The 18975-nt window shown below is 41.5% G+C and overlaps 1 protein-coding gene across 2 annotated transcripts in view; it reads right to left on the bottom strand.

Annotated features, from left to right (window-relative positions):
• LOC126183106 (uncharacterized) overlaps window positions 1-18975 on the bottom strand; it is a 237077-nt gene that overhangs the window by 83945 nt on the left and 134157 nt on the right. Inside the window, exon 1 of one of the 2 annotated variants that reach the window (XM_049924908.1) lies at window positions 8853-8871. The exons of the other annotated variant lie outside the window; for it this stretch is intronic. The gene's annotated coding sequence lies outside the window, so the exon portion shown is untranslated. Of the gene's footprint in view, window positions 1-8852; window positions 8872-18975 lie in introns of those variants that run through there. 2 annotated transcript variants of the gene reach the window in all.

Genomic DNA, 18975 nt, shown 5'->3' with positions numbered 1-18975 from the left:
CCCCCATTGAGTATGTTTGGGACTGGATGAAGCGTCGTCTCACGCGGTCTGCACGTCCAGCACGAACGCTGGTCCAACTGAGGTGCCAGGTGGAAATGGCATGGCAAGCCGTTCCACAGGACTACATCCAGCATCTCTACGATCGTCTCCATGGGAGAATAGCAGCCTGCATTGCTGCGAAAGGTGGATATACACTGTACTAGTGCCGACATTGTGCATGCTCTGTTGCCTGTGTCTATGTGCCTGTGGTTCTGTCAGTGTGATCATGTGATGTATCTGACCCCAGGAATGTGTCAATAAAGTTTCCCCTTCCTGGGACAATGAATTCACGGTGTTCTTATTTCAATTTCCAGGAGTGTAAACACGTATTTCTGTCTAATCTTCGGGAACCTTTATAGATATTTCGGTGTGTGAGATGATGACTGTGTAACACGTCAGAATATGGAGTCCAACGCTCTACCATAAAAACGAATTCCTGTAGACAATGTACAGGGAATGCGACGGGGTACAACAAGAATACAACAACGCCGAAGCTACAGACCAATCATTGGGCAGATTACATGAGCAGAGAGTGGCAGACGATGTTGTTCTTCGTAACTTCGGTCTTAGGACTTGATGTTGTGATGGCTCTTAGGAGTACGATAGAAACCGCGAGGGAGTTCTGATATTGTCAGCTGTTTCCTGTAGCGCCTTACGAAAGTGGTGGAATATCTGTGAATTAACTAATGTCGCAAAGGTGTTACATGTCCGCAACACATCGATGAAAATGGAGTCGTAGTTGTTACCGTTGTGTGATGCATAACATGTAGCAATTTGAGGCTGAACTGATAGAGAGTTACAATTCTAGAGGCAGAATATTTGGTTTTGGATAGTGAATCTTGGAATCTGTTACACCAGTAACTGGCTGTGTCGGAATACCACGGCTTCTACGACGTTGCCTATTCGAGAAATGTATCTTGGGGCAAACTTCGATGGCTGCAGTGTTACCCTATGGGAAACATTGAAATGTGATACTATCAGAATGCAGCATAGAAGACATAGACAGAAGTAATATTATCTCTAACCTTTTGAATCCATTAATGAATTATGTCGTTCCCCCAGGGCACTGCATTTTCCAGAAACTACTGTGATTATTTTTGTTTCCGAATTTGAGGAGCGTCTACAGAATTCAATACGTCTCGGACGCCACAAGATTCTAAAGGCTGTGCTAAACGGCTTGCAGTTGTTTTGAACACCAGAGGTAGGGCAACATATACTGGGTACCTGATAACATAGTGGCAAAACACCGTAAAGAGTTTGTCTATTTACAGCAAGTACTTGAAGTTAGGCCAGCCTTCCGATAGTCACCCACAAGAACAGAATAACCGTAACCGTATTCTGAATAAGTCTGAAAAGTAGTCGAGAAGTACTGGCAGAAATGAAGCTCTGGTGCTTGTTGTGAAACGTACCAGGATAGCTAATTTAGGAAGAAAACTGGCCACGAAAGGGAAGGTTCCGTTTGGAGATCTGGACCAGCACATAGTTTCAATCTGTAAGCAAGTTTCGTAACAGTGATCTGAAATGTAGGCATATTTCCTAAGGCTGCGAGACAGGTGTCACTGTAATTAACGGATTACAAAGGAAGGTAAATTACCGTTTTCACCTCACTGACTTTACGGCGCATACGTCTCGACAAATGTTCTAATTTTAACAAGAACAGTCTTGTTGTGACTTTTCATGCTTTCCCGACGGATCTGTTGCAAATACGCTTCTCGGGTTTGTCGCCGGATCGTATTGTGTAAATCGTACAATATTTCTTCGATGCAACTGCTCGACATCACCACCTGATGATGTCGAGCAGTTGCATCGAAGAAATATTGTACGATTTACACAATACGACCCGGCGGCAAACCCGAGAAGCGTATTTGCAAGAACAGTCTTGACAAACGTTTATAGATAGTCACATCTCTTAGGAAAGGTATCTGTTCAGACGGCGAGTAAGGTAGTTTCCTTTGCTTTCTTTAACTTTTTATTTTTACTGTCACGACAATTCATTGACAGTAACCAGGATTAGGATTTAACGGCTTTGTTGAAGAAGCACCAGCTTGCACAGGGCATGGACTGGTCAGCGTCTTTACATCTGCGCCAGTGTAGTTGTCTTCAGAGCTACCTATCCGGATCTTTCTTATCACAAAATCATGTAAAATAAACAATAAATAGTTTTCGTTTCATGATTATTTCTGATTTCCTTACTCAACTTGGTTCTACAGGTTTACCAAATAATATTTCTCCGAAAATGTTTTAGACAGTTCATGACAATGACGTTATCATAAAAGACATTATTATAAAAGACGTTATTATAAATCTTTCCGATACGACTACGAACACCAGAAAATATTTCTCAGGTGTGAGACAGTTTTGCAAAAAATTCCAGCAAAATCGCAACCCCGGCTTACAGAGCAAGTGGTAATTGAAGGATCGTCTTGTCAGAACGTTATCAAATAGGATCTGGGCATTTACTCCCACATGTTTCCTGCTGCACATGAGTTAAATGTTCCAGACCAACAGTACGTGTTTAGTTCTCACCGTGGTTTCTGAATGGAAAGCTATCGAGGCATCTCAACCCCCACGTTTTCATTTCTTTAGATAAGGGTCGGTTCAGTGCGTTTGGGTATGTGAACTCGCCGAATACATTCCTCCATGCAAATCCTCATGAAGACTTTGATAAACCGCTGCATATTGTTCAGATTAGTGTTTGTAGCGCAACATCCCGGTCAGTTTCAGTTTGCCCGTTAAGTATCTATTGCAATAATAATTAAAAAATCTTTGATACATCGTATTACCGTAAGCTACTTTCTTCTGGATTTATCTACGGCTCAGACATTACCAGTTTACATCAATTTCGGCGGTTCTCTCATTTACGAGGGGACCAAATCCCTGTCTTCTCTGGTCAACTGCATTGAGATTCTGTTTTTTTGTGTCGAGTAGGGGTCGCCAATTTAGAGAGCATCAGTCTACACCAGGCATCTGGGTGTGGTCTTAATCGAGTCAGACCGCTTGGTTATGGAATGCCTATCACCAACTCCAGTCCCAAAGATGTACCCCTTGACCGGTATTGCACCTCCTCCTGTAAGACGCGGAGTGATTCGTAGCGCGAGTGCTGCAAATTAGTCTGAAAATCACTTCAAGTTCGTGTATGGTCGTTCAAAAGAGCAGTGATAAGAGCTGAATGAGAGGATCACTTATCTAGTGACACGGCTTCACCGTAAGGCAGTAATTCATTTTACAAGCTACGGCGAAATAACGAGTATTTCGGCAAAAACCCTATCAGTCGAATAACACTTCCCTGGTTCTCTTCTCACACCGTCAGTATTGTAACGACAAGAGTGAATCCACACATGCAAGAAAGATTCCTATGTAATATTTATAAATAATACTTTATTACAAAAAGTAGAAAATGAACTCATTCGCAAACAATGTCTTCGGGGACACAATTCCATACGGTGTGAACGCACAATTTGTAATCTCCATGATATTTTTTTTATACAAAAGAAATTGTAAATCTCTGAGGTTGTCGTTCGCTAACGCTAAGCAATAACTCTGAAATTATTGTTTGGTCGGAAGTCTATCACTGATGAACCACTATCACAAAATCAGAACTCCACCGCCGTATGCCGTCCAAGGATAACGGTTTCACACTGAGGCCTAGATCAGTAGAGGTGATGGTGTAACACCAATAATCGATAGGTTAATGTATAATCCGTGCAAGGTCTCTGCTGACATTGTACCCTAGTGTATCGGCATAGTCAAGATCATTGGCTGTGTAAATACACTGAAGAGCCAAAGAAACTGGTACACCTGCCTAATATTGTGTAAGGCCACCGCGAGCACTCAAAAAAGCCGCAACACGAAGTGGCAAGGACTCGACTAAGGTTTAAAGTAGCGCTGGAGGGAATTGGCACCATGAATCCTGCAGAGCTGTCCATGAATCCGTAGGGGTACGAAGGGGTGGAGATCTCTCCTGAACAGCACGTTGCAAAGCATCCCAGATATCCTCAATAACGTTCGTGTCTGGCGAGTTTGGTGGCCAGCGGAAGTGTTTAAAGTCAGAAGAGTGCTCTTGGAGCCACTCTGTAGCAATTTTGGATGTGTGGGGTGTCACAGTGTCCTGCTGGATTTGCCCAAGTGCATCGGAATGCACAACGGACATGATTGGATGCAGGTGATCAGACAGGATGCTTACGTACGTGCCACCTGTCAGAGTCGTATCTAGACGTACCAGGGGTGCAATATCACTCCAACTGCACACGCCCTATATCATTACAGAGCCTCCACCAGCTTGAACAGCCCCTGATGACATGCGGGGTCCATAGATTCATGAAGTTGTCTCCATACCCATACACGTCCATCCCCATGATACAATTTGAAACGAGACTCGTCCGACCAGGCAACATGTTTCCAGTCATAAACAGTCAAATGTCGGTGTTCATGGGCCCAGGCGAGGTGTAAAGCTTTGTGTTGTGAAGTCATCAAGGGTACACGACTGGCCATTCGCCTCCAGAAGCCCATATCGATGATGTTTCGTTGAAAGGTCCGTGCGCTGACCCTTGTTGAAGGCCCAGCATTGAACTCTGCAGCGATTTGCGGAAGGCTTCCACTTCTGTCACGTTGAACGCTTCTCTGCAGTCGTCGTTGGTCCCGTTCTTGCAGGATCCTTTTCCCACAGGAGCGATGTCGGAGATTTGATGTTTTACCGGATTTCTAATTTTCAAGATACACTCTTGAAATGGTCGTACGGAAAAATCCCCACTTCATCACTACCTCGTTGATGCTGTGTTCCATTGTTCGTGCTCCGACTATAGCACCACGTTAAAACTCATTTACATCTTGATAACCTGCCACTGTAACAGCAGGAACCGATCCAACAACTGCGCCAGACACTTGCTGTCATATAGGCGTTGACGAAAGCAGCACCGTATTCTGCCTGTTTCATATCTCTGTATTTGAATACGCATGTCTATACCAGTTTCTTTGGCGCTTCATTGTATGTAATAATCATGTTTATTATTTTGGCGTTTTAAGAAATTATGTTGCAATTGCACCTCTGGTTCTATGTGTAATAGTCTGTGAATGTAATAATTTGTACAAACTCTGTATATTTTACTGGCCCATAAGTAGGGAAGCTAAATATGAAACCTGTAGCAAAACCCCGCCGCTATGGAAGTAGTTCGACGAGACTGGAAAATGTGGACTTGACGAGCAAGGCTTTGAAACCTTTGTGGCGAGTTAGTCGAGTTCTGACTGTGTTACTGAGTGGTCAGAGACAGTCTTCGTCAGCTATTGTGGCATAAATTGAGGTACTAAGAGCTTGCGAACATGTAAATAAGCCTCGGATGGAACGTAAAGTGGTCTATCGAACATAGTTTCATTGTTTACCACGTTTGGTTAAATTTACGATGTCAAGAAGAGCTATATCACGCCGTGGCTAACATCAAGACCCATGGTTGCTATACCGACAATTTGATAGCCACTGTAGTTTGCCACAAGCGTTGAAAGTTCCAGCAGATTTGTCATCTAATTATGTACAGTCGTGCTCAAAACTATCCGAAAGACTTGAATTGCATTTCGCCTGATTCGCATGCAACCCACATAACGCAGCTGTCTAGTAGGTCCTCTAATCACCCCTCGGTACAAAGTTTGACTATTGAAAATGGTTACAACAAATCACCACTAGAAAACACTGCTCTGTATCGCCATAACTCAAGATGTAAAGTAATACCAAGGTACTACAAATATCAGAGAACCCCTTATCACAGATACGATTGCCCTTAAGGCTTGTAAGCTCACATTTATTACAATAAATGACATACCTGAAATGTTACCACTCTCATTATAACGTCAGATAGGAAATGCACGTAGTAAGTTCATCGTATTCATGATTTCCTCTTCAAAGTAACATACCGTACTTATTGTTTAACACAAAATGACATTAAAAATTTAGGTTATACACGAGCATCTAGTTGAGAATATGTATGAACTTCAAATGACACGGCGAACCGTCTCGTTCTGCATATGGATTCAAACCCAGGACATGCAGACTAAGCAAAGACTTCGTGACTGACGGAAACTAACAGTCATTCCTGACTAGGCATACAGAGAGTGATATACTTCGATTTTAGACAGTATCAGTTAGCAAATATCAAGTTTAAATTACGTAACGTAAACATTTTTAACGGACGCCAATTCCTACCCAGCATCTATTGTCCTTGTTAATGAACTACGAGACATGTTAAAAATTGCTTCTTCACAAGTAACGTACTTGAAATGCCGTGAGGTACAGCTTTGTGTTGGACGGGGATTCGAACCCAGAACCTAATCGGATTGTTATCAAAGCACAATCAACTGTAACATATCGGATTTTATCGACAGTAGCTAGATGTTTTAACTGAAATGATGAGACGAAACATTATTTTTTTCCTTCCCAGGACTCCAACCTGGCACCTATTACTATTATATTTTAGAGAAAACAATCGTTAAATATGGGTTTGCTACACCAGCAGCGACATACGAGCATGTTTGAACTAGAAATAAAATGATGAAGAGTTCAGTGCTGTCTTGGAATCGAACCCCACACATATCGTTGTTGGCTGCACACAAGGAGACCGAATTTTTCTCCACCAGCAGCTCGGAATAACATCCTTGAACTTACAGTGATCTCGCAAATAGTTCTGTGTCTCACTGGACATCAAAACCGTCAGATATCGTTAATGTTTACAACGAATGAAAATACGTTAAAAATCTAAATTATTATCCACCAGCAGATAGGTGTACTCATGCTAGAGCTTGGTAATACATATTGAAAAATTTAGTGCCGGGCCAGGATTCGAACCCATTCACGCGCAGTACGTGGAGATGTTGCGGAATCTGCAGTTTTGAACAAACAACAAATTGTAGTCGGGCTGAAGGGATCGAATTCCGCGTTAAGGGCTGTCTGAGTTGCATTCCCAGTTCAGAACCAATTTTATCGATATACAGAAGCTCAAATGAAAGATGGAATAAGTGTCCTGTGACCCGACATAGCGTTTGTTTCGTCTCTAGAAATAAATAACTAGTAAAAGAAAGATTACTGCTGATAGTGTTCCTATGTGACGCGACTCCTGACTTTATTGTGGTTCAACCTAACGTCTACTTGCTGGAGAAGGAATATCATGTTTAACGTGAATTTCAGATCACAATGCCATTATACTTGGCGTAGCCAGAAGAGAGTAGAATTTGTCTCTCCTTATCAAAAATCATCAGCAGAAGTTGGAATCGAACCCAGACCATAAGTATATGAACCGATCATCAATCCAATAGACCACCAAATCCTCTTCTCTGTGACTAATCTTTTTATCATAACAACATTGCGCCAGACTGGATGAGAATTCTGACACACAGACTCCCTGTAGCGGTTTGCAGCATGTTCAGTACATTCATTTACTTGGTCGACCGAATCGCCATGAACTAGCTGCTCGGCTACCCAGTGCATACATTCGACACTATTTTGTAATCGCCGAAATAAAATCACGTAACTGCCAGCTACACAGAACTGCCAACAGTGTAGGATGCAGAAATTTAAATAGTAAGTGTTCGTTTCCATTTGAGCTACTCTGTTGTGCTATCTGTTTGTTGAAAACGTCGTGCAGTGCAAAAGAAAAGCTGTAACCGTCTGTCTCTCAGAAGTTATCAGTCTAATGGAACTTTGAACATAATTCCCTTCACTTCTCACCCCAAAATATTCTCATGTGGAAAAAAGGCTAACTTCTGCGACATTTTGTTCTTTTCTGGTTTAATAGACGGCCAGGCAGTAGATGCATCTCGAAACTTTTGTTTCATGTATGGGGAGAGCGCATCGTGCCAAAATATGTCAGAAATGTATTTTCTACACTAACTGTCGTGTGGTAGTGGCACTTTATTCTTCATCAAACCTTGTTTGACAGCTTTAATTCAGAACAAGTTTTTTACATGTACGTAATCAATAAACAGCTTGTGCATTGTCAAACTGTTATATATAACATCAGAGAATTCGCTTATATCGTTGATGATTAATTTCTCTCTCATGTTTACTATTGTTGTAACAACACTAAAAGAAACCTTACGAAAATTATGCACTGTATTATAAGAAATGAAATAAAACTGCCCACGATAACCTTACGACGAAACTCTGTTTCAATAAAACTGAGAATCTGTTCACAAGTGTGCCTCTATCCGCACGAATGAGTAAAATACTATTCACTTGGATTTCGATTGGGTCTCTGTTTGATTGGTATGCCGGGTCATACTCAATTGGTATGCAAATGTGGCATTTAATAGATAAAGTTTTGTATCCCTAGAAACCAAAAATTTGCTTGTTAGCAGCGGAAAGTGGCGTAACCTGTTGGGCAGCATTGTAAGTTTCTCACCATTGCACTATGAGCCGAAAGTATTTTCTTGCGATTTCGTTATCGATGTTTGATCTGACTACTTGTATCTCTTTCACAGAAGGGATAAAAACGTTAGTCAGCAAGACTGGAACAGAAAACTATAACAGACGCTTTTCACAGGTCAGCACGTTACCACTGAACTAGGGAAAATTCATGTGTCTTCACATCCTTTTACGAGGCCAATAAAAGCTAGAACTCGTAAACCGCTATTTAAAGGACGAGATTAGTTGCGATTTTCACGTGCAACGACTTTCCTGGGCAGAAAACCGTAAATTTACAATCTTGTTACACCTCAAGCGATAATAACTCAGATTATTCAATGGAGATGACAGGAAAAATCAAGTGAACTTTGAGGCTCAATTCCGTGCACACCAGGAAGTAACTCGTCGATCACAGAGTTGCCAAACATACCTTGCCTTGTTGCCAAATCTCAGTTACATTACCAGCAGGAAGACCACGAACCGATGTGATCCTACAGTGCGCTGGGAAGTGACCACAGCTGGATTCTCAAAGACGCGGCTGCTACGAGCTGGAAAACGTAGTCTGCCTGATTCACATTTCTGTAACTAGTTTTAGGGACTGGAGCGTAGTTACTAATAATACTCAGAACTGACTGAAAATTATGCTTCATAAATTAGTAACTCTCATAATTGTTTTCATATTTCGTAAGTGTACTCAAAACTAATAAACTTATTGATGGACGTTTTCGTGCCTCGCCGATAGTCAAGCACAACAAACAAATAAAAATACAAAAAGAATGTGTGTGTGTGTGTGTTTGTGTGTGTGAGGGAGAGAGAGAGAGAGAGAGAAAGAGAGATAAAAATAAAAAAGAAAGAGAAAGAGGGAGTAAAATATTGTTGTAAAGAAATTGAATCATTGTATGTAAAGAAATCTTTCATTAAAATGACACTTTCCACATCATTACGAAATGTCGTATTCATAATCTATGGAACAAGTACTAATCTAATCAAATCTAATCATATCATATTGCTGACTAGCCACGAAGAGGCGTGAACTACCGAAATTTTCGCCAATATCAGTAACGAAATCTGAACTTGAAAATAAAGGACGACAGTTTTTGTAATAAACTGGAACTCCTATCAAGACCCTTTCGTCCCTGTTAACTGACCATGAAAGATGTCTGATACACCTCCACTCACAAATACCAAAGTGTGCATGCACTTAAAGATGAAGTGCATGATGCGAACTTCTGTGACGGAGATACGAACCCAACACATAATCGGATTGTTAACTAAGTAAAATCAAATGTTACGTATCGGTTTCCCTTTACATCTGCTACGTGTCTCAGTCTAAAATAAGGATACAAATTTTTGTGCCTGAGCGACAATCGAACTTCACACATACCGTCCTTCTTTATCAACCACGAATACAGCTTAAGTATCCATTGCTTACTCACCAACAGTAAGATGTGTGTGTGTATGACCAGAAATAACGACACCTATTGCGATTGTTGACAACACATGAACAGACCTTAAAAATGCACGTTAATTTTCACTACCAGGCCCGTGTTCACACGATAGGGCTTGAAATGATATTATGAATATTTTTGCACTGGATAAGGATTCGGACCCACATACTTACTTTTTGAGAAGACCTAGAGAAGACTGCACTCTTGGGAAAAGGAACGAAATGATTGAACTATACTGTCCCGAGATAGTCAGATCCTCGAAAGAATCACAGTACAGCACCAAATTTTTCAGCGTCTCTAGTTCAATCAAGTACAAATAAAATAAGAGCCCTGTTCCTTTAAATGGCTATCGGTTCATCAAATAAAATAAAATTTTCTAATGTAAGTAAGTTTACTGGCGACATTAGTTTTGTTTACCGTGACTTCTGCCTATGTCATTTCCCTACGTAAGCCGAATCTGTCCAGTTGGTAATGAAGGAACGTGATGTTTAATGCGGATTCTGGATTATAACGTTATTCTTTTGAGGTTACCAGAGGTAAAGGAAATCTGTTTGTGCCTCTTAAAAGTAAATGTCTGAGCACACGCGTTGCACCTGTGATAGTTCGTTCCACCAGACCATTGTGGTTACATTTGCCAGCCTCAGGAGTGTGCTGTAAAGGATGATGTGCTTAGCTTACAAAATTAGTCACTGTGGAAATAAATGCAAGTCTATTTAATGGTTAAGTAGAAGCAAGATTCTGATGCGGAGATTATGCTACTCTCATGTCAGCAGGATCTAAAGACTCTTCTAGGCATCATAGCCTCGATGTGAAGCAATTTTGAAATTTTCACTAATTCAGCAAATTTCATAGTTCGAGAAAGTCCACTGTGAAGTGTGAAGTTACCAGATAATTCAGTTATTACCGTCATCGAGTGACATTATACTGAGTGCACTATCCGAAAATTACCTCGAGCAATTAAACAGAGGCCCGCATCTCGTGGTCGTGCGGTAGCGTTCTCGCTTCCCACGCCCGGGTTCCCGGGTTCGATTCCCGGCGGGGTCAGGGATTTTCTCTGCCTCGTGATGGGTGGGTGTTGTGTGCTGTCCTTAGGTTAGTTAGGTTTAAGTAGTTCTACGTTCTAGGGGACTGATGACCATAGATGTTAAGTCCCATAGTGCTCAGAGCCATTTGAACCAATTAAACAGAGAACCGACTCGTGGAGATAACATCTTGGACCTACTGATAACAAACAGACCCGAACTTTTCGACTTTGTAAGTGCAGAACAGGGAATCAGTGATCATAAGGCCGTTTCAGCATCCCTGAATATGGAAGTTAATAGGAATATAAAAAAAGGGAGGAAGGTTTATCTGTTTAGCAAGAGTAATAGAAGGCAGATTTTAGACTACCTAACTGGTCAAAACGAAAATTTCTGTTCCGACACTGACAATGTTGAGTGTTTATGGAAAAAGTTCAAGGCAATCGTAAAATGCGTTTTAGACAGGTACGTGCCGAGTAAAACTGTGAGGGACGCGAAAAACCCACCGTGGTTCAACAACAAAGTTAGGAAACTACTGCAAAAGCAAAGAGAGCTTCACCCCAAGTTTAAACGCAGCCAAAACCTCTCAGACAAACAGAAGCTAAACGATGTCAAAGTTAGCGTAATGAGTGCTATGCGTGAAGCGGTCAGCGAATTCGAAAGTAAAATTCTATGTACCGACTTGACAGAAAATCCTAGGAAGTTCTGGTCTTACGTTAAATCAGTTAGTGGCTCGAAACAGCATATCCAGACACTCCGGGATGATGATGGCATTGAAACAGAGGATGACACGAGTAAAGCTGAAATACTAAACACCTTTTTCCAAAGCTGTTTCACAGAGGAAGACCGCACAGCAGTTCCTTCTCTAAATCCTCGCACAAACGAAAAAATGGCTGACATCGAAATAAGTGTCCAAGGAATAGAAAAGCAACTGGAATCACTCAACAGAGGAAAGTCCACTGGACCTGACGGGATACCAATTCGATTCTACACAGAGTAAGCGAAAGAACTTGCCCCCCTTCTAACATTCGTGTACCGCACGTCTCTAGAGGAACGGAAGGTTCCAAAAGATTGGAAAAGAGCACAGGTAGTCCCGGTCTTCAAGAAGGGTCGTCGAGCAGATGCGAAAACTATAGACCTATATCTCTGACGTCGATCTGTTGTAGAATTTTAGAACATGTTTTTTGCTCGAGTATCAAGTCATTTTTGGAAACCCAGAATCTACTCTGTAGGAATAAACATGGATTCCGGAAACAGCGATCGTGTGAGACCCAACTCGCTTTATTTGTTCATGAGACCCAGAAAATATTAGATAAAGGCTCCCAGGTAGACGCTGTTTTCCTTGACTTCCGGAAGGCGTTCGATACAGTTTGTAACATTATGTGATTGTCTTATCATTTTAAATCATTCACTAATCGAGCAGTCGCTCGGCAACAGCTACAGTTAGCAAATAATGTTGCGAGAATGTAAAAGGTCAACGACCTGTGACGTAACTTGTTTATTGTCGAAGCGCCGTCAGAGATGCAGTGAGTTATTGACTTTGAAAACCGCGGGGCGAAAAACGGACAGAAGAAGAACACTTTTACACTTTTTTTTTTGGAGGTACGAGATATTCTCGATGAACAGTTACTCATTCTTCTCTTGTCTCCTGTAACTTGTGTCGGACGCGCATGTCTTGCCGCCGTATTATTATTGTTAAAATTAATATTGTTCTAGTGTAAAGTAAATGTGTAATACTAAAAGTGCCTAGCAGTAGATTTATTGTGCGACGTGTATGTGAAAACGTCAAAGGAATTGTTTTCATTAAGAGAAGTGCCAGTCAAAACGGCATCCATGTTAAATCCGTCATTGCAGTGTAAGTTTGTCTATTACTTGCCATAAATTCAGAGTTAAATGGAACTGGTGTATGGACTATTCATTTACTATAGAATCTATATCTCACTTCTTCATGAAATTATTTAATTTTCTATATGTTTCTGCCAAATAGAGAGTTCACAGTCACGAATTCTTTCGTCGAGTTCGGACGGAAGTTGCATGCGGCGAAATATTTTCTCCGCGCCATATTCTACTGGTAAATGCATGATAAACTACGGTCCCTTAGGAAATTCATGTTGAGCTATCCAAAATAATTATATTTTGAATAGGCATTTACTCTCCTCTGCAATGCAACTTCCGACTGATCAGACGATCCAACAAGAAACAGCCGCACACGGTCGGCGTTCGCAAATATGTTTCCACCGCTGATTATAGCTATATGTTACAGCACAAAAGTAACATATTGTTATAATTAGAGACTACGAACGGGGACATTTATAACTGTATGTTTATGTATACACATTACGTAAACATATCGTTATAAGTTCCGCACTGTCACCTTATAAACAAAGTAAGAGCCTACGGAATATCAGACCAACTGTGTGGCTGGATTGAAGAGTTTTTAGCAAACAGAACACAGCATGTTGTTTGTTGTGGATTGGCAAGACAGCCAACACACTATGAGAAGCCGAAAGGCACGCGTTTAAGCTCACGCAGGGTGGCGTGAGGTCTGGAACAGGACAAGGAATTGAGACTAGCAAAAAAGGTACGTAGCTTCTGGAATACTTAACTTTAATCCATCATTGGTGAACATCGCTCTTGACGGTACATGTTTTACAGTATCAATAGTGACTGGTAATGGCGCCTTGCTAGGTCGTAGCAAATGACGTAGCTGAAGGCTATGCTAACTATCGTCACGGCAAATGAGAGCGTAATTTGTCAGTGAACCATCGCTAGCAAAGTCGGCTAACTGGGGCGAGTGCTAGGAAGTCTCTCTAGACCTGCCGTGTGGCGGCGCTCGGTCTGCAATCACTGTTAGTGGCGACACGCGGGTCCGACGTATACTAACGGACCGCGAACGATTTAAAGGCTACCACCTAGCAATTGTGGTGTCTGGCGGTGACACCACATTGGTATCAATGGAGAGACGTCTACAGACGTTAAAGTAACCTCTGGCGTGCCATAGGGGAGTGTTATGGGGCCATTGCTTTTCACAATATATATAAATGACCTAGTAAAATGGTTCAAATGGCTCTGAGCACTATGGGACTTAACAGCTGAGGTCATCAGTCCCCTAGAACTTTGAACTACTTAAATCTAACTAACCTGAGGACATCACACACATCCATGCCCGAGGCAGGATTCGAACCTGCGACCGTAGCGGTCTCGCGGTTCCAGACTGACGCGCCTAGAACTGCACGGCCACAGCAGCCGGAAATGACCTAGTAGATAGTGTCTGAAGTTCCATGCGGCTTTTCGCGGATGATGCTGTAGTGTACAGAGAAGTTGCAGCATTACAAAATTGTAGTGAAATGCAGGAAGATCTGCAGCGGATAGGCACTTGGTGCAGGGAGTGGCAACTGACCCTTAACATAGACAAATGTAATGTATTGCGAATACATAGAAAGAAGGATCCTTTATTGTATGATTATATGATAGCGGAACAAACACTGGTAACAGTTACTTCTGTAAAATATCTGTGAGTATGCGTGCGGAACGATTTGAAGTGGAATGATCATATAAAATTAATTGTTGGTAAGGCTGGTACCAGGTTGAGATTCATTGGGAAAGTCCTTAGAAAATGTAGTCCATCAACAAAGGAGGTGGCTTACAAAACACTCGTTCGACCTATACTTGAGTATTGCTCATCAGTGTGGGATCCGTATCAGATCGGGTTGACGAAGGAGATAGAGAGGATCCAAAGAAGAGCGGCGCGTTTCGTCACAGGGTTATTTGATATCCGTGATAACGTTACGGAGATGTTTAGCAAACTCAGGTGGCAGACTCTGCAAGAGAGGCGCTCTGCATCGCGGTGTAGCTTGCTCGCCAGGTTCCGAGAGGGTGCGTTTCTGGATGAGGTATCGAATATATTGCTTCCCCCTACTTATACCTCCCGAGGAGATCACGAATGTAAAATTAGAGAGATTCGTGCGCGCACGGAGGCTTTCAGACACTCGTTCTTCCCGCGAACCATACGCGACTGGAACAGAAAAGGGAGGTAATGACAGTGGCATGTTAAGTGCCCTCCGCCACACGCCGTTGGGCGGCTTGTGGAGTATAAATGTAGATGTAGATAATTACTATCATTTTCTTCATACCGCTGCTGCAACACATGTGCTTGAAGATTATTTAATTCCTTTTTATCATTGTAGAATTTGTTGACCAAGAAAAGGCTCTTTCCCTGTCTACAGAATCCTTTTCATGTTAATATCAAACATCAGCAAAACTCGTAGATTACATTAAAACTAAAGTAATTGATGAAGACGTCGCTTGATAACAAAAATGTGCTGACTTTCTTCATTTACTTGCGCCTATAAATGGCTGGCGAATACTGACAAACCAAAAGCCAACTGATCTTACTGCCTTTCGATATACGTCGCTGTCAGTTATTCCAAATGTTTGGTCGACGTGACCTGTTTCAAGTTGTGAATGTAATGTAGCGAAGACTGTTTGCCAGTGCTCTTTCTCACCGAAAAATATGCAATTCACTCATTGGGCTCCATTAGTACACTGTAACAGTAATTTCTGTGTGTATGCAATGCATACAGATTGTAGAATTTAGTGGTGCTCTCTCTTCTCTTCTGTATGCAATATGCCTGACATAACGGGCCCTTTATCATTACAGGCCCTGTACAGTGCTACAGCATATTGACAGCAGTATGATGTAGCATGCTGACAACCTCACTGTTCGTTTTAGCTGATGTTGAAATCATGTAAATAAAACAACATGATCTTCCAGTGGGAGACATTTCGTCCCCCTCTTCCTTCTGTGAAATTTGTCAGTAAGCTTTTTGCCCTACAACCAGCGAAATGCGGCAGAGTACAGCCAGTAAACAATTCACAAACCACGATTTAGTGCTGTTAAGACGATTTATTTAAACATTAGCGTAGCTGAAGGAATTTAGTTTCTTCGTAAATCGTCTTATGCAGCAACGTTCACAGATATCTGAAACAGGAAAAGCTTTTTATCCAGCTACAAAGGTTATTAATCAAACTTCCCACATTTTTTGTCAGGTTGATCTTTTCTTCTGATAGCACTGCGTAAGTATTTTGTCTAAAAGGTATCACAGGTAGTGTTCCTGTAGATGTGGCAGTCATTGGTTGAAAACGAGTTTAACACCAATGGGTACAGTACTGCTAAATATTCAAAATGATTATCAACCTAAGTCTGAGTTCATCCAAAAACTGAGGCGTATTTGTAATATTGATGCTAGACTTGGTATCACTGTCTTCCTTGAGTGGGCATTGGAAGACATTTACATACACATATACAATACTATGAATACTTCGAATTATATAGTTAACGTTACTCTCATAAAATAATTTTCTTTTGTAAATTACTCTGGGTCTTCAGAGTGCAATATGTATTGTAGATACAGTCTTAGACAAAAAAAATTGAGCGCCGAGTCGTTCTCGTAAAGTGGACAATACAGTCGTGATCCCCTAAGAATTCTGTGTCCAGCAATATGCTCGATCTGGCAACATTGTAGACTGTGGCACTTCTACAATTCACTCCGTAGCAGCGCACGGGAAAAACGAACACCTAAATCTTTCTGTTCGATCTCTGATTTCTCTTATTTTATTTCGATGATCATTCCTACCTATGTAGGTTGGGCTCTTCGTGGCTAATCAGCAATATGATATGATTAGATTAGTACTTGTTCCATAGATTATGAATACGACATTTCGTAATGATGTGGAAAGTGTCAATTCAATGAAGATTTCTTTACATACCATGATTCAATTTCTTTACAACAATATTTTACTCTCTCTCTTTCTTTTTATTTTTATGTCTCTCTCTCTCTCTCTCCCTCTCTCTCTCCCTCTCTCTCTCCCTTACACACACACACACACATACACACACACACACACACACACACACACACATACACACACAGATTCGTTTTGTATTTTTGTTTGTTCTGATCGACTATCGGCGAGGCACGAAAACGTCCATCAATGAGGTTCTTAGTTTTGAGTACACTTACGAAATATGAAAACAATTATGAGAGTTACTAATTTATGAAGCTTAATTTTCAGTCAATTCTGAGTATTATTAGTAACTACGCTCCAGTCCCTAAAAATAGTTACAGAAATGTGAATCAGTCAGACTATGTTTCCCAGGTCATAGCAGCCGCGTCTTTGAGAATCCAGCTATGGTCACTTCCCAGCCCGCTGTAGGATCACATCAGTTCGTGGTCTTCCTGCTGGTAATGTAATGCGATTTGGCAACAAGGCAAGGTATGTTTGACAACTCTGTGATCGACGAGTTACTTCCTGGTGTGCACGGAGTTAAGCCTCAAAGTTCACTTGATTTTTCCTGTCATTTCCATTGAATAATCTGAGTTATTATCGCTTGAGGTGTAACAAAAGTCCGTACATTTACGGTTTTCAGCCCAGGAAAGTAGTTGCACGTGAAAATCGCAACTAATCTCGTCCTTTAAATAGCGGTTTTCGAGTTCTAGCTTTTATTGGCCTCGTAAAGGAATGAGAAGACACATGCATCTTCTCTAGCTCTGTGGTAACGTGCTGACCTGTGAAAAGGGTCTGTTATTGTTTGCTGTTCCAGTATTGCTGACTGTAACGTTTTTATCCCTTCTGTGAAAGAGATACAAGCAGTCCGATCAAACATCGATAAGGAAATCGCAAGAAAATACTTTCGGCTCATAGTGCAATGGTGAAAAACTTACAATACTGCCCAACAGGTAACGCCACTTTCCGCTGCTAACAAGCAAATTTTTGGTTTCTAGGGATACAAAACTTTATCTATTAAATGCCACATTTGCATACCAATTGAGTATGACACGGCATACCAATCAAACACAGACCCAATCGAAATCCAAGTGAATAGTATTTTACTCATTCGTGCCGATAGAGGCACGCTTGTGTACAGATTCTCAGTTTTATTGAAACAGAGTTTCGTCGTAAGGTTATCGTGGACAGTTTTATTTCATTTCTTATAATACAGTGCATAATTTTCGTAAGGTTTCTTTTAGTGTTGTTACAACAATAGTAAACATGAGAGATAAATTAATCATCAACGGTATATGTGAATTCTCTGATATTATCTATAACAGTTTGACAATACACATGCGGTTTATTGATTACGTGCATGTAAAAAACTTGTTCTGAATTAAAGATGTCAAACAAGGTTTGATGAAGAATAAAGTGCCACTACCACACGACAGTTAGTGTAGAAAATACATTTCTGACATATTTTGGCACGATGCGCCCTCCCCATACATAAAACAAAAGTTTCGAGATGCATCTACCGCCTGGCCGTCTATTAATCCTGAAAAGAACAAAATGTCGCAGAAGTTAGCCCTTTTTCCACATGAGAATATTTTGGGGTGAGAAGTGAAGGGAATTATGTTCAAAGTTCCATTAGACTGATAACTTCTGAGAGACAGTCGGTTACAGCTTTTCTTTTGCACTGCACGACGTTTTCAAAAAACAGATACCACAATAGAGTAGCACAAATGGAAAGGAACACTTCCTATTTAAATTTCTGCATCCTACACTGTTGGCAGTTCTGTGTAGCTGGCAGTTACGTGATTTTATTCCGGTGATTACAAAATAGAGTCGAATGTATGCTCTGGGTAGCCGAGGCAGCTAGTTCATGGCGATTCGGTTGACGAAGGAAATGAATGTACTGAACATGCTGCAAAACACTACAGGGAGCCTGTGTGTCAGAACTCTCATCCAGTCTGGTGCAATGTTGTTATGATAGAAAGATGAGTCACAGAGAAGAGGATTTGATGGTCTATTGGATTGAAGATACACTCCTGGAAATGGAAAAAAGAACACATTGACACCGGTGTGTCAGACCCACCATACTTGCTCCGGACACTGCGAGAGGGCTGTACAAGCAATGATCACACGCACGGCACAGCGGACACACCAGGAACCGCGGTGTTGGCCGTCGAATGGCGCTAGCTGCGCAGAATTTGTGCACCGCCGCCGTCAGTGTCAGCCAGTTTGCCGTGGCATACGGAGCTCCATCGCAGTCTTTAACACTGGTAGCATGCCGCGACAGCGTGGACGTGAACCG

Source organism: Schistocerca cancellata, chromosome 1 (genome assembly GCF_023864275.1).
Source record: "Schistocerca cancellata isolate TAMUIC-IGC-003103 chromosome 1, iqSchCanc2.1, whole genome shotgun sequence".
NCBI classification, from domain to species: domain Eukaryota; kingdom Metazoa; phylum Arthropoda; class Insecta; order Orthoptera; family Acrididae; genus Schistocerca; species Schistocerca cancellata.
The sequence above is the reverse complement of the archived record's forward strand: the minus strand, read 5'-3'. Positions and strand labels throughout refer to the sequence as shown.